Source organism: Papaver somniferum, unplaced genomic scaffold, assembly GCF_003573695.1.
Source record: "Papaver somniferum cultivar HN1 unplaced genomic scaffold, ASM357369v1 unplaced-scaffold_10, whole genome shotgun sequence".
Classification (NCBI taxonomy): domain Eukaryota; kingdom Viridiplantae; phylum Streptophyta; class Magnoliopsida; order Ranunculales; family Papaveraceae; genus Papaver; species Papaver somniferum.
The window spans coordinates 5,808,282-5,822,810 of record NW_020618825.1 but is presented as its reverse complement, the minus strand read 5'-3'; positions in this window follow the sequence as shown (position 1 = coordinate 5,822,810).

Here is a 14,529-nt window from a genome sequence, read left to right as displayed (position 1 = left end):
AATGGGGAAGAAACTGGTAGCCCCCTATCCAGAGTAGGGGTGCGAATAACAGCTGCCTTGGGGGTGACCTGGGGGTGCCCCTTAGTAATTAGGTAACCCCTTATCCAAAAGCGAGAGTCCGAATAACACTTGTCCTCCGGGTGTCAAAATCAACTTTTCGAGCCGAATTTTCCAAAAATGTTTATTTCCTAAAAATACATAAAAACACAATATTAGTACAAAAATAGAGTTCCAACAATACGTACATTGAGGACAAATTAGACACAAAAATGTGTCTATCAGGGGCTAACCCACTTACTGTCTGAAATTGGGTAGATAATACTCGCATATAACAACTTAAGCACCTCTTTTCGAACTACCTCTTTCATGTTAGGGTTCAGTCAACGTTGCATCTCCCTAGAAGGTTTGGAGTCTTCCTCTAAATGAATCTGATGCATACACACCGTAGGACTTATACCCTTTATGTCTGCTATATTCCACCCTAAAGCTTCCTTATTGTCTTGAAGTACACTTACTAGCCTACTTTCTTGATCACTATCCAAATCGGAAGCTACAATCACAGGTAAAGTCTCAGATGAGACTAAAAACACAAACTTTAGAGTATCGGGTAGTGGTTTAAGGTCCAACTTCGGGGGATTTTCTAAAGAAGGAATTAGGGTAGTCTCAGAAACTGGTAATGGTTCGAACCTAGATTTCCATCTATCAGTGTCTAACACGGGGGTAGAATCTAATAGAGCATTCACCTATTCAATAGTGCTATCGTCGTCAAAATCTAAACGAAAATGGGATAAACAACTTTCTAATGGGTCTTCAGACAAAATGTTTGGTAATGACTCCTGAACTAAGGCTTCTATCATGTTCACCTCTTCAACACATGTGTCATCTAGCTCATGAGGTAGCTTACTGACATTAGAAATGTTCATCTCCATAGTCATATTACCAAAAGATAAACTCATCACACCATTTGGACAGTTAATGATCGCATTAGACGTAGCTAAAAATGGCGACCTAAAATCACAGGTATCTGGTTCTCTGGGTCAGGAACAGGTTGGGTATCTAGGACCACGAAATCCACTGGATAAATAAACTTGTCGAACTCAATAAGAACATCCTCGATAACACCTCGAGGGATTTTAACAGACCTATCAGCTAACTGCAGTGTCATCTGAGTAGGTTTCATTTCACCAAGTCCTAGCTGTAAGTATACATGGAATGGCAGTGATTTCACACTGGCTCCTAAGTCAAGTAAAGCTTTTTCTACCCGGAAGTTACCTATTGTGCAAGCAATGGTAGGAAAACCTGGGTCTTTGTACTTTTGAGTTGTGGTGTTTTGAATGATTGAACTTACGTGACTAGCTAAAAAAGCTTTCTTATGGATGCTAAGTTTTCGCTATCGCGTACACATATCCTTAAGGAACTTTGCATAAGCAGGAATTTGCCTAATTGCATCTAATAAAGGAAGGTTTATGGTAACTTGCTTAAAAACCTCCAATATGTCATTAAAGTTCGACTCCTTTTTTGTTGGTATTAATAGTTGGGGAAATGGGTCTCTAGGCATAAAATCAGACCTTTCAGGAACCGAATTCACTTCATCAGAAACTTTATCAGTCTCCTCAGCTACTGGTCCTGAGAGGTGAGATTCTTAGGGGTGAACTACAGTATGTTCACTATCGGGCATGGTTACCTTATTGTCTACAACTCTACCACTCCTAAGGGTTCTAACAACATTCAATTGATTCGATGGTTTTGCACCTAATTCACGAACTCCTCTAGGGTTGGGTTGTGTTTGACTAGGAAACTTACCTTTTTCTCTCAAAGATTCACTTATCAGACCAACCTGGGTTTTTAACTCGGAAATAGCCTGACTATTTTCTTGTCCTATACTGTTACTAGCTTGTAGACTCTGTTCTACGGATAACTGAAATTTTGCAGTTTGCTGAGTTAACAAGGCGAGAGATTCCTCTAAACTTGGGATTTTCTTATCTACTGATTCTGAAACTGAGCTAGTCCTGAAGGATTCTTTGCATAGCCAAAACCTGGGGGAGCATTAGAATTACTAAACTGACCTTGACTTTGGCCCGTAGACCACGAAAGGTTCGGATGGTTTCTCCATCCAGGATTATAGGTTTCTGAATATGGGTCAATCTTTTGACGATTATCAAATCTAGTGTTATTATAAAGATCATTGACTTGCTCTTCAATATTCTATCCTTCCCAAAAAGGCTCCACTCTACCACTAGTCTGGCCCACTTCTAACCTTTTTGCTATAGCAGCAATTTTGGCATCTGATTCATAGCCTCCTTCTACCCTATTAGTGTTTCCTCTACTTAAAAGAATTGTTTTCTGGGGTGCCCTACTATTTTCCCATTGGTGGGTTTTTTGGTGATTTCATTAAAAAATTCCATCGCCGCATCAACAGTTTGGTTTTTAAATCCACCAGTGCAGATAGACTCAACCATGGTCGTTGTGGAATAATCTAAACCCTCATAAAGGATCTGAAATAGCCTAACCTTTTCTAAATCATGATGAGGACACTGGAATAATAAATCATTGAACCTTTCCAAATACCTATATAAGGATTCTCCCTCTTGTTTTGAAAATGTGCATATTTGCGTCCTAATAAACGATGTTTTGTGCCTAGGGAAAAACTTATTGAAAAAGGCAGATGTAAGTTGTTCATATGTCTCAATTGACTCGGAGTCCAAACTATATAGCCACGACTTGGCCTTATCTTTCAGGGAAAATGGGAATAACCTAAGTTTCAAAGCATCATCATCTAAGCCTCTAATTCTTAGAGTACTACAAATTTTCTCAAAATCCCTAACATGGTAATGATGTGTTCTCAAAGTTGTTATAGATAGTGGTAAAAAGATTCGTTTCAGACTTGTGAAGGAAATGGAATTTTAGATTTAATAAAACTATATATACAAAAATATTAACAATGGGCGAGAGGTACTGGGACTAAGGATTTGTCCGAATTCACTACACAGGGTTCATTCATATATTCTTTCACAATTTAAAACTCGATAAAATTAACATGGACTCTGATTTTGCCAAGATAGATTCTCAAAACATCGATTGTAAGTCCTAAGCATGATGTATCAAAACACCTAATCTAAGCATACATCATCAAATTAAATAACAACCAATTAATTCAAATCATATTTCAATTTTAAATTAATGCAAAAGTCATAAAAAAGAATAAAATAAATTTATCCGTGTATGAAATTCACCCTCCTCCGTCGTCCCAGTGTTGGGTTTAGCTCATCATGATAAAAACACGTTCAAAATATTTATTTATTGCTCAAATGGTGTTTACAATGAAGAGATAAAGAGAAAATGGTGTAAACAGCTAATGTGCGACCCACAGGAAGCGTCACAAAAGAACGATAAAAGAGAAGTGTTATTGTCGCTGTGGTTCTAAGACCCACACCTATGACCCACTCTTACCGGTCGTTGACATTGTTGAAGAACGACGGTTCCTGGACGTCCGTTCTTCATGTTCTTCGCGTTCTTCAGTATCAGCAGCAGGAACCAAGTTTCTGCAACTCTTGATTTCTGCTTCCTGATCTCTCCTCTCAACCCCAAACTCTCGACACCCTTTCTACTCAACCCCAATAACCTATTTATCGCCAACAGACCCATCGAATCTCGTTCATTCACTCCATATAATTCTCTTTAACTCGGCAGTAAAGAAAATATTTCTGGGAATATGTTCTTTCCTGTTTCATCTTCTCACGCGTTTTCAAGCCACCAAATTACCATATTTAACTCCTTCACGCTCCAACAGGCTATGAGGGTCTTCCATGCACGCACAAAACACGTTGAATCTTCTCCAAATCACGTGAAACCCGTGATATACACGAACTGCCATGTTTTCAACCCGTGAATTGTTTAGCAGATTCTAGCCAATTTTGGTCGAACCAAACGCCCACAGTGTGTTTAATAGGCCATATCACAACTATCTACCAAAAATCAGCCATTGAATCTCCTTAGAACACGTTCAACAATTCGATCAAAAATCTGCAGAAGTGTTTCCATTTTCCCGCCAAAAACAAAATTCAAATGGAGAAGATGACCTCCCCCTAATCATGTACTGGGGTGCGAATAGCAGATGCCTTTTGGGGTGACCTGGGGTGCCCCTTAGTAATTTAGGTGCCCCTTATCCAACGGTGAGAGTCCAAATAACACGTGTCCTCCGGGGCTTTTACCAACTTTTGGAGCCGAATTTTCCAAAAAATGTTTATTTTCCAAAGGTGCCTACAAACACATAAAACACCAAAATTAGTACAAACTCGAGTGCCAACAATATATAGTATTGAGATCAAATTAAACACAAAAATGTGTCTATAAAATACCCCCAAACTTATTATTTTCTAGTCCTCGAGCAAAATTTATTTTTGAAAAGATAAAAAGACTACACTTAGCACGTGCAGCAGGCCGTTAAACCGCTAGGTGGCCCTAGCGGCGGAGTGTTGTCTCCGGAGGGTTTACCAGATGTGTACCCACAAAACCTTTACTCCTAATTGGTCACAAGTATCCAAAGAGCTATGAGGACATACATATTCTCAACCTATCTCCAAGTAAGTAGAATGCCATAGAAATTAAAGGTGTCAGCTTTAAAGCTGACTGAAGAAAAGGGGAGACACATCCACACCACTGCTAGATAAAGAGATATCCGCTACACAGCTAGATAAATATTGTAAGATGCTTCCGCTGCTTTACAGCTGGATAAGATTAGGAGAGAGATAAAAATGAGAGGGACATCTGCTACACAGCTGGACTAATTACGTGTGATGAGTTAAACCAGTGTTAGAAAGATTTTGTGCCAGATTGAAAGCAGACAAACAAAGCAACCAAAATGCATCTTTCTTCGACTCTCTCACAGTTCTCAATAGAAACAACGCCTTCTTCGGTCTTCAACTGTTGATGATAAACTCTCGAACCTCATAGAACCTTGACAATTAACTCTTCTCTTCGATTTCTTGCTTGACTTATAAATTTCTTCTTCCCTATGGCCTTATTGAACAAAAATAACGTAATGATGTTTCATTTTTTTTTTCATTTTTCATATTTTTTTTTTGATATCAAAAATTTATAAGACAAAAATTTACATGGCCATGAGAGAAGGACTTTCAAAACTTGGATCTTCGCAACTTGTGATGTCTTGGTATCATGGATTCTAATAACTTATATCATTTGCTCTTATAACTTCAACTTTGATTTTTGAATTATTCTCTTCCATTGTTGATTCTAAACCTAAAACGTCTTCAACTTTCTTCATAGATTTTGATGTCGCTCCGCTTGTTGATGATGATAAGTTTCTACTGAGAGAGAGTCGCAATCCAGTAACTAAGACTACATTGTGAGGTTGCTTTGTCTTTCTGGCATTTCCCTGACCTACTTGCCTTTCCATCATGTATGGTTAGGTCCATCACGGTTACCCTCTAAAAGGAACAAGTTCTCTCCTGAATTTTAAGGATCTCAATGTCTTTTTCTCTAATGTCTCAATAAGTTTTTATCTCTAGCATTCCAATTTCTATCTTTTCGGTGAGAAACAGTATGTAAACTTAGCTAACCGGATACCATGTGACGCTAGAAGTTTCAAAAGTGCAACTAAAAAGTTTTTCCATACCCCCAAACTTAAATCTAACATTGTTCTCAATGTTCTAAAGATAAAATTAAAGCAGATGAACAAGGAGAAACTGTTACCATTTGAAGCAAAAGATTTAAGGAAAGATATTACCGTGTCGCATGAGATTGGGTTACCTCCCAAGAACTGCTAAGTTTAAAGTCTTCATCCAGACATCGGAAGGAATTAGTCACCTCATAGAATCAAAAAGTAACAGCCGAAATAACTGTGGGTCTTCAAAACCAAAAAGAGCTGACCAAAGGAAACTACAATAACCCAAGAAAGTGAACAAGGATAGCATGCCCTTATCTAGTTTCCTGATTAAGATATTTATATCTAATTGTGGTTCAGGTTCAGATTCTTAGAAAGGGTCTAAATAAAATATTTTCATTGGTTGCGTTTCTTCATAGGTGGGATCCGAATCATTAGGTCCTAGAGTCTGGAAAAACTCAAATATGATCTTAGAAGCGGACAATAATAACCTAAATAACTGAGGATCCTCTAAGTCAATAAGATTTGACTTACAAAATTGACCACAATGAGAGTAGTGGTCACTCTTAAGCAAATGTGTCGATTCTAATTTCCTAAAGCATTTAGGTTTAGTCTCACAACTTAGTATTCGACACATTTGAAATATAAACGTTCCCACATTTGGAAGAAAACTATTTGGTGGGAAAACAAAGTCATTCTTGGTATCATAGCCTGGGAAAACCACATCAACCAGAGGATGGGTTTCTAACGACTGAACTTCTTCCTAGACATCATTAGGTTCGGGAAAACGAGTATGAAGGTAATCTTGTAAAATGGTCGAGGCAGCGATATCAAGTCCAAAATGAGGGATCTCTGTAATAGCTAAAGGTATAGCACAAGGAGAATGATAATCACCCCCAAACTTAGATTTTTGGGTATCTCTAGATAGACTAGCTACAATTTCCTTAATTTCTAGATCATTGGAATCCTGAAAATAGTCAATTGCTTCTTCGAGGTTATACTCAAGTGACGCATCCTCACTCATATTTAATAGCTCTACGAGTTCATTTTCTTCGTCTAAGACTATTGTTTCTAAGTCGCTAGACTCTAAAACAACATTTTCGGAATATACCCGTTCCTCTAAAGCATTATCGGCTTCGTAATCAAAAGAAAAAACTACATCGTCTAAACGGTGGTATCCCGAACCAAATCCTCGTCCTTTTGAATAGGTGAATAATCATAAAAATTATTTGGATTTGAACTAGAAATAATAGAATCATTATAAAGCTCAATCGTATTAATAGACTCCTGATCAGTATGCCTACACATTTCAGATTCTTCATTACTACTATCCTCATCATAATAGTACGAAGATGATTGAACCTCATCAAAACAAGTAGTGCTACCATTCTAACCTTGTTATCTTGATTATGTAAATAAATATCTTCATTCTCAAGGGTATTATTGGATACACTATATTGGCAATTCAAGTAATTTCGAGCAATTCTTTCGTTCGTCTCAGCTATCCGCTCGAGGGATTCCTCTATATAAATTCCACTCATTATTGTAGTTCTTTCGTCTATAATTACACTATTCATCTCAGCTAACTTACGCGTCGACTCAGCTAACTCCCTGAGGGACTCTTCTAAAGGAGGAATAGGAACAGAGGGATCATAAAAAGGACTACTTTTCAATAGTTTGATTGTATCCTCTAGAGACGAAGAACTAGTACTATAATCTTCTTGCTCTTAAGACTGATGCATGTGTGGATAGTAATTGGGATCACCAGGGTATGACCCATATCCTTCCAAAGGATGGCGTTCCCAACCACTATTCCTAACATGGTCATAAAAAGGATGATGTCCATATTCAAATTCAGTTCGATACTCATTGTATTGGCTTCTATCATACCATTTCGACATTCTTAATTGCAAGGGAATTCTACACAATCACAAACAAGGCTGACTCGACCAAATCAAACCTATAGAATCTAGCAAACAAAAAGCATGATGGCTCCACTTAGATTGTTTTCTAGACCAGCTTCTATTCCTTCGAAAAGGAATTCGTTACAATTTGAGCACACCCCTCTGGAATCAATCCGATCTAATGTAAGTTGAATCGAGGCGAAGGAAGCTCAGTGGAGATTTGATACCCAAAGCCTCACCGGTATTACAAGGCGGCGCAGTCACGCATTCAACTTACAGAAACCATCAAGAACTTTGAAGTATGCTTAAAAGAGTAACCAATATTTTTCGAAAGATTTTGCTACCAAGCTCGTTACCCTATCGATCTCGTTCTAATCAAATTTTAAGCTTGGGTTCGCGTTAGGTTTCATTTACCTAAGGCGGGCAAGAAGGGAACGGTGATGAAATCCGAACCCTTATCTTATATGGCCAGTTCTTGCCCTTTACTAGGAAATTAAATAAGCCGGTTCAGTCCTCAACATATAATCACCTTAAGGCAGACAGTAAACCCGCTGACAGGAGATTCGCGGGTGTTTAGAAGTTTACCTCCCGTACCAGACGGGCGAAGAACCGCTGTAGTCGACCCGGGCCACTGACTCCGGTGTTAGTGTGCGAACCCGAGGGGCCGAGACGATTAGGGCTGAACATGGTTTCGGTTTTCCGCTGGAACCGGACCAAACCAGACCAATTAGAAAGAAACCAAACCGAACCATTTCCTAATGGATTGGTTACGGTGTAGAAAGTGGAAAACCGATAGTGTTGGTTTTGGTTTGGTTTGACCTCTAAAAACGAACCAAAAACCATTGGAAAACCGATTAACTTTTAAACTTAATTTCTACCGTTGATTTACAAGTATTAGATTCTACCCATTGATTTAGAGGATAAATAGAAACCCTAAATCTAATATTTTATTATGATACTCTCCCTATTTCTCTTTCTCCTTCTCTCAGTCGTCTCTCTTCTCCACCCCCAACTACAGCCGCTGCTACTCGACTTTTTTCTTCCCGTCTTCCTTCTTTTTTATTTGTCAATAACTAAATTAAGATATATTATATATCTTCTTTTGTCTCTAGAATTGGAGTAAGCTTTAACTATTCTTGATATTTTTTTATTTTTTTTTTTCTGTAAATTTGTGTAAACCAGTACTATCGGCAACTATGATTTTTATATCTGTAAATTTGTGTTTTTTTTTTGTTTTGATTTTACATAATTATTGGTTAACCAAAAACCACTGGGACAAACCGAAACCAACTGGAACCATTTGGAAACCGAACCAATGGTTAATGGATTGGTTTGGTTTAGATTTTTAGAAACCAATAGTATTGGTTTCGGTTTTGGTTTGACTAGAAACCGAACCAAAACCGACCATGAACAGCCCTAGAGACGATATTGTAATCGTCGTCCTTCTCTGCAAACAGTTTATATTTATTTTATTTTTTATATAACCCTTCCGTAGGGTTTAAAATTAAAATAAATTGTCCAAAGTCCAGTCCAATGAAAAGAAATACAAAAAATAATAATAATAATTACAAAATAAATAAATGGAAAGTCTCTTAAAAAAAAAAAAAAAAATTCTCTCTCTTCTTTTTTCTTTATTTTATTTCTTTGTCTTTTTTCCTTCTCTTTTAGCTTTAACCTTTGATTCCAAGGTCTTTAGTATCCAACTTCTAACCTGTAATACAAAGACACAACCAAAGAGACGTAAAAAGAACAAATGGAATAATAAAAACCTAAAAATTCTACCTAAGCACAAATCCGCGTCGTCAGCGCCAAAATTTTGATGTGTTCTCAAAGTTGTTATAGATAGTGGTAAAAAGATTCATTTCAGACTTGTGAAGGAAATGGAATTTTAGATTTAATAAAATTATATATACAAAAATATTAACAATGGACGAGAGGTACTGGGACTAAGGATTTGGCCGAATTCACTACACAGGGTTCATTCATATATTCTTTGACAATTTAAAACTTAATAAAATTAACATGGACTCTGATTTTGCCAAGATAGATTCTCAAAAAATCGATTGTAAGTCCTAAGCATGATGTATAAAAACACCTAAGCTAAGCATACATCATCAAATTAAATAACAACCAATTAATTCAAATCATATTTCAATTTTAAATTAATGCAAAAGTCATAAAAAAGAATAAAATAAATATAACCGTGTATGAAATTCACCCTCCTCCGTCGTCCCAGTGTTGGGTTTAGCTCATCATGATAAAAACACGCTCAAAATATTTATTTATTGCTCAAATGGTGTTTACAATGAAGAGATAAAGAGAAAATGGTGTAAACAGCTAATGTGCGACCCACAGGAAGCGTCACAAAAGAACGATAAAAGAGAAGTGCTATTGTCGCTGTGGTTTAAGACCCACACCTATGACCCACTCTTACCGGTCGTTGTCACTGTTGAAGAACGACGGTTCCTGGACGTCCGTTCTTCATGTTCTTCGCGTTCTTTAGCAGCAGCACCAGGAACCGAGTTTCTGCAACTCGTGATTTCTGCTTCCTGAGCTCTCCTCTCAACCCCAAAATCTCGACACCCTTTCTACTCAACCCCAGCAACCTATTTATAACCAACAGACCCATCGAATCTCGCTCATTCATTCCATATAATTCTCTTTAACTCGGCAGTAAAGGAAATATTTCTGGGAATATTTTCTTTCCTGTTTCATCTTCTCACGCGTTTTCAAGCCTCCAAATTACCATATTTAACTCCTTCACGCTCCAACAGGCTGTGAGGGTCTTCCATGCACGCACAAAACACGTTGAATCTTCTCCAAATCACGTGAAACCCGTGATATACACGAACTTACCTGTTTTCAACCCGTGAATTGTTTTGCTGATTCTAGCTAATTCTGGTCGAACCAAACGCCCACAGTGTGTTTAATAGGCCATATCACAACTATCTACCAAAAATCAGCCATTGAATCTCCCTAGAACACGTTCAACAATTCGATCAAAAATCTGCAGAAGTGTTCTCCATTTTCCCGCCAAAAACAAAATTCAAATGGAGAAGATGACCTCCCCCTAATCCTGTACTGGGGTGCGAATAGCATATGCCTTTTGGGGTGACCCGGGGTGCCCCTTAGTAATTGAGGTGCCCCTTATCCAACGGTGAGAGTCCGAATAACACGTGTCCTTCGGGGCTTTTACCAACTTTTTGAGCCGAATTTTCCAAAAAATGTTTATTTTCCAAAGGTGACTACAAACACATAAAACACCAAAATTAGTACAAACTCGAGTGCCAACAATATATAGTATTGAGATCAAATTAAACACAAAAATGTGTCTATCAGGTAATAGGGGTTTTCATTTTCTTTCCCTAAAAAGACTGGGAGCATCTGTAAGGTCCCAGGTTTCAGTTCATAGGGTGCCTCCGTTTCAGCTAACTTAATACACAAAGGACGAGTAGTCCTAGTCGGATTCAACAAAGCTTTTAAAGGTGCCATTTCTGGCACTATCAGAATATTAGGGATTGTCTCCTCGATCGGACGTTCAAAAACGGACTCTTCAAAAATCGTACTTTCTAAAAATAAGAAAGGGGATTCTATTCAATCACAAAACAAGGCTGACTCAACCAAATCAAACCTATTGATTTCGAGCAAACAAAAAGCATGATGGCGCCACTTAGATTGTTTCTAGACCAGCTTCTAATCCTTCGAAAGGGAATTCGTTACAATTTAAGCAAACCCCTTTGGAATCAATCCGAGTTAAAGTAAGTTGAATAGACGCGTGGGAAGCTCGGTGGAGATTTGATACCCAAGGCCTCACCGGTATTACAAGGCGGCGCAGTCACGCATTTAACTTACGTAAACCGTCAAGAACTTCGAAGTATGCTTAAAAGAGTAACCAATATTTTTCGGATGACTTTCCTGTTAAGCTCGTTACCCTGTCGGTCTCGTTCTAGTCAAAATTTTAGGCTTAGGTTCGCGTTTGGTGTCATTTTCCTAAGGAGGGCAAGAAGAGGACGGTGATGAAATCTGAACCCTTATCTTGTATGGCTAGACCTTGCCCTTTACTAGAAAATTAAAGTCCGTATTTAGTCCTCAACATATAAGCATACGAAAGAAGACAGTAACTCGCTGACAGGGGATTCGCGAGTGTTCAGAGTCTTACCTCCCGTTCCAGACGGGGGGTGAATCGGTTGTACTCGACTCGGGCCACTGAATCCTATGTCAGTGTACGAACCCAAGGTGCAGAGACAATATCGTAATTGTCCTTCTTCTCTGCAAACAGTTTATATTTAACAGTACCCTTCTCTAGGGTAAAAATAAAAATAGTTTCCAAAGTCCAAAAGTCCAAAGTGTCCAAAAAGAAAAGAAAAATTACATGTATAATAACTAAGCCTAATACAATATATATATATATTTTTTTTTTCTTAAAAAGGAAAAATAAAATAACTAAAAAAAAAAAAACTGTCTTTTCCGTTCTTTTCGCTTTAATCTTTCACTCTAAGTCTTTTACAAAATCACCAAACTCCTTGGCTCAATTTTCTTTATGATCCAAAACCTGTAGACAAAAGATAAATACCCAAAAAACGTAAAATCGAAAAAATAAATAAAAACCTAAAGAAAAATAAAAGAAAAATAAATCTAAAACCCTAAAAGCAAATCCTTGTCGGCGGCGCTAAAAATTGATGTGTTTTGTAGATATTTGTAAAGTGGTTCGATTCTCAGACTTGCGAAGGATATTAATTAGACTTAAATTCTAATATTAAAATAGAAAACTCACTAAAAATTATAGCAAACTCAATCAAAGTTGATATCAATATTAAAAGAACACTGAGGCTAAGATTCCACTATTTTCCAAGTTCAAAGTGATTTAATCCAATATTTATATTCATGCAATTTTTTCGTTCAATTTGATTCTAAACTATTCCAATAAGTAGATTCTCAAAATAACAAGTGTAAATCCGAAGCATAGAACATCAAAAACCTAGGTCCAAGCATGCTCTATCAAAAGAAATAACAATTTCTTAACAAGAATCATTCAAACAATTTTCACTCAAGGCAAAACAATCATAAAAATAATTGCGATAAATAAATAAATAAGAATATACAACTTTTTGTTGGAAAAATAGCTTCCTCTATCGCCTCAGAAATGGGGTTTAGCTCCTCATATTAATCACTTGCTCAAAATACATGTTTGTTGCTCAAAAGTTGATTAAAAAGAAGAGAAGGTATAAAACAGCGTGTTTGTAACGGATATAATTGTTACGAACCACTGTTACGAAGTACCCTAACACAAAACTGTTGCGAACTCTGAATAATTGTCACAGAAATTGTGACAAACTGATTGAATTTGAAAGAAAAGGCCACGGATTCTGCGACTGTCTCTTACTGCTGTTCTGAGTTCTTCTTCTTCCTCTCGCATGTATCTCTGCAACTTGGTGTTTTTGTGCTCTGTTATGTTCAAAACTTCCCAAAAGTGTACTAAGTCTTCTATGAGCTATCCCAACTCCTTTTATAGCCCACAGGTCGATTCCACTTCAAGAAATCTTCGACTCTTCTTATCTTCCCTCCACCTCAAGTCTCGGGATTTCTTTCTCTGCCAAGCTTCTCTATGTCTTCTGTTTTGTTGAAACTTCTTCTAAAGATAGCGGTAAATCTTGCAGAGTGCATATCCTTCCAATCTCACTACGTACCTTCCACAAATACAGCCAAAAATTCCCGTAATATTACTCCTCCCCTGTTTTGACTAAATTCCGTGTAAATTTCTTTTTATCGAGCCTCAAACACATACGAACCCTGTTTTGAAATATCCAGCCCAAACCAATCGAAATCCATGAGAAAGTCCGAGTAAAAAACTCTCCCTGTTTCCGTAAAATAGAAACCCATGATATTTGCCTCCCTGTTTCGACTAACACCGAGTTAACATCCCAAGTTTCTTGATTTAAACAAACATACCATGCCTGTTTACTTCATTCAAGTACGTACCAACGAATTTCTCCGATTGAATCTCTTCGGAAGTTTCCCAGAGATTGAACCCTAAAATCTCCCGTAACTGGTTTTGTTTCCCGCCAATTCTTGTGTTTTTCAAATGAAGAAGATGGTCGCCCCCTATCCAGAGTAGGGGTGCGCTTAGCAGCTGCCTGGAAATGGGATGCCTCTTAGTAATTAGGTTATCCTTTATCCAAAGTGAGGGTCCGAATAGAAAATGTCCTCCCATGAACGCAAAAAAACACTTTTCGAGCCAATTTCGCCGCAAAATCTTATTTTTCCAAAAACACCTACATAGACATAAAAAGCCAAAATAAATACAAAATCGAGCACTAACAATATACATAATTGAGAACAAAATAGACACATAAATGCGTCTATCAGGATGCTTGTCCTAGTTATGTTTCCATGCCAGTGTAGCTAATGATGCATTCATATCAATTAGCCTATTAGGACCTTTATATCAGTTCCTAGTGTTTAGCAATTGAAAGAAATATTCATTAATTTCTACTTTCCATGTAATTTGTTATAAACAGACACTTCTAAGAGGATTTATCGATCTTGATATATATTATATGGCTTGTTATTTGATACTTAATTGGGGGTTTTTGATCCCATATATTTGAATACCACCTTCCAGAAATTGGTGAAAGAGCACTATATGGAGAGCTACATCAAGTTATTCTTTTTGGAGAGATGGAGGCTGCTCTAGTTTCAGGAGTACTATTAATTTTTGCAATTACCAGATTTATTCCTTAGCCACAAAAAGCAAACGTTGACTTTAATTTGACTGAAAATATTATTCTTCGATGCAGGGGATATCGAGTTTATACCCTTTATCGCACTATGTTGCTCGTTCTGATACTTCGGTAGGTAAGAATGAACCTCAGTTGCCTTAGTTTTACCAGTTGTTTTCAACTGTTTCTTCACTTGCGTTAGCTATAGTTTAATACTGCTTTGATGGTAAGTCAACAGTTGCTGATGTAAAACTGGTGGGAGCACATATAAAAAGTATGTAAG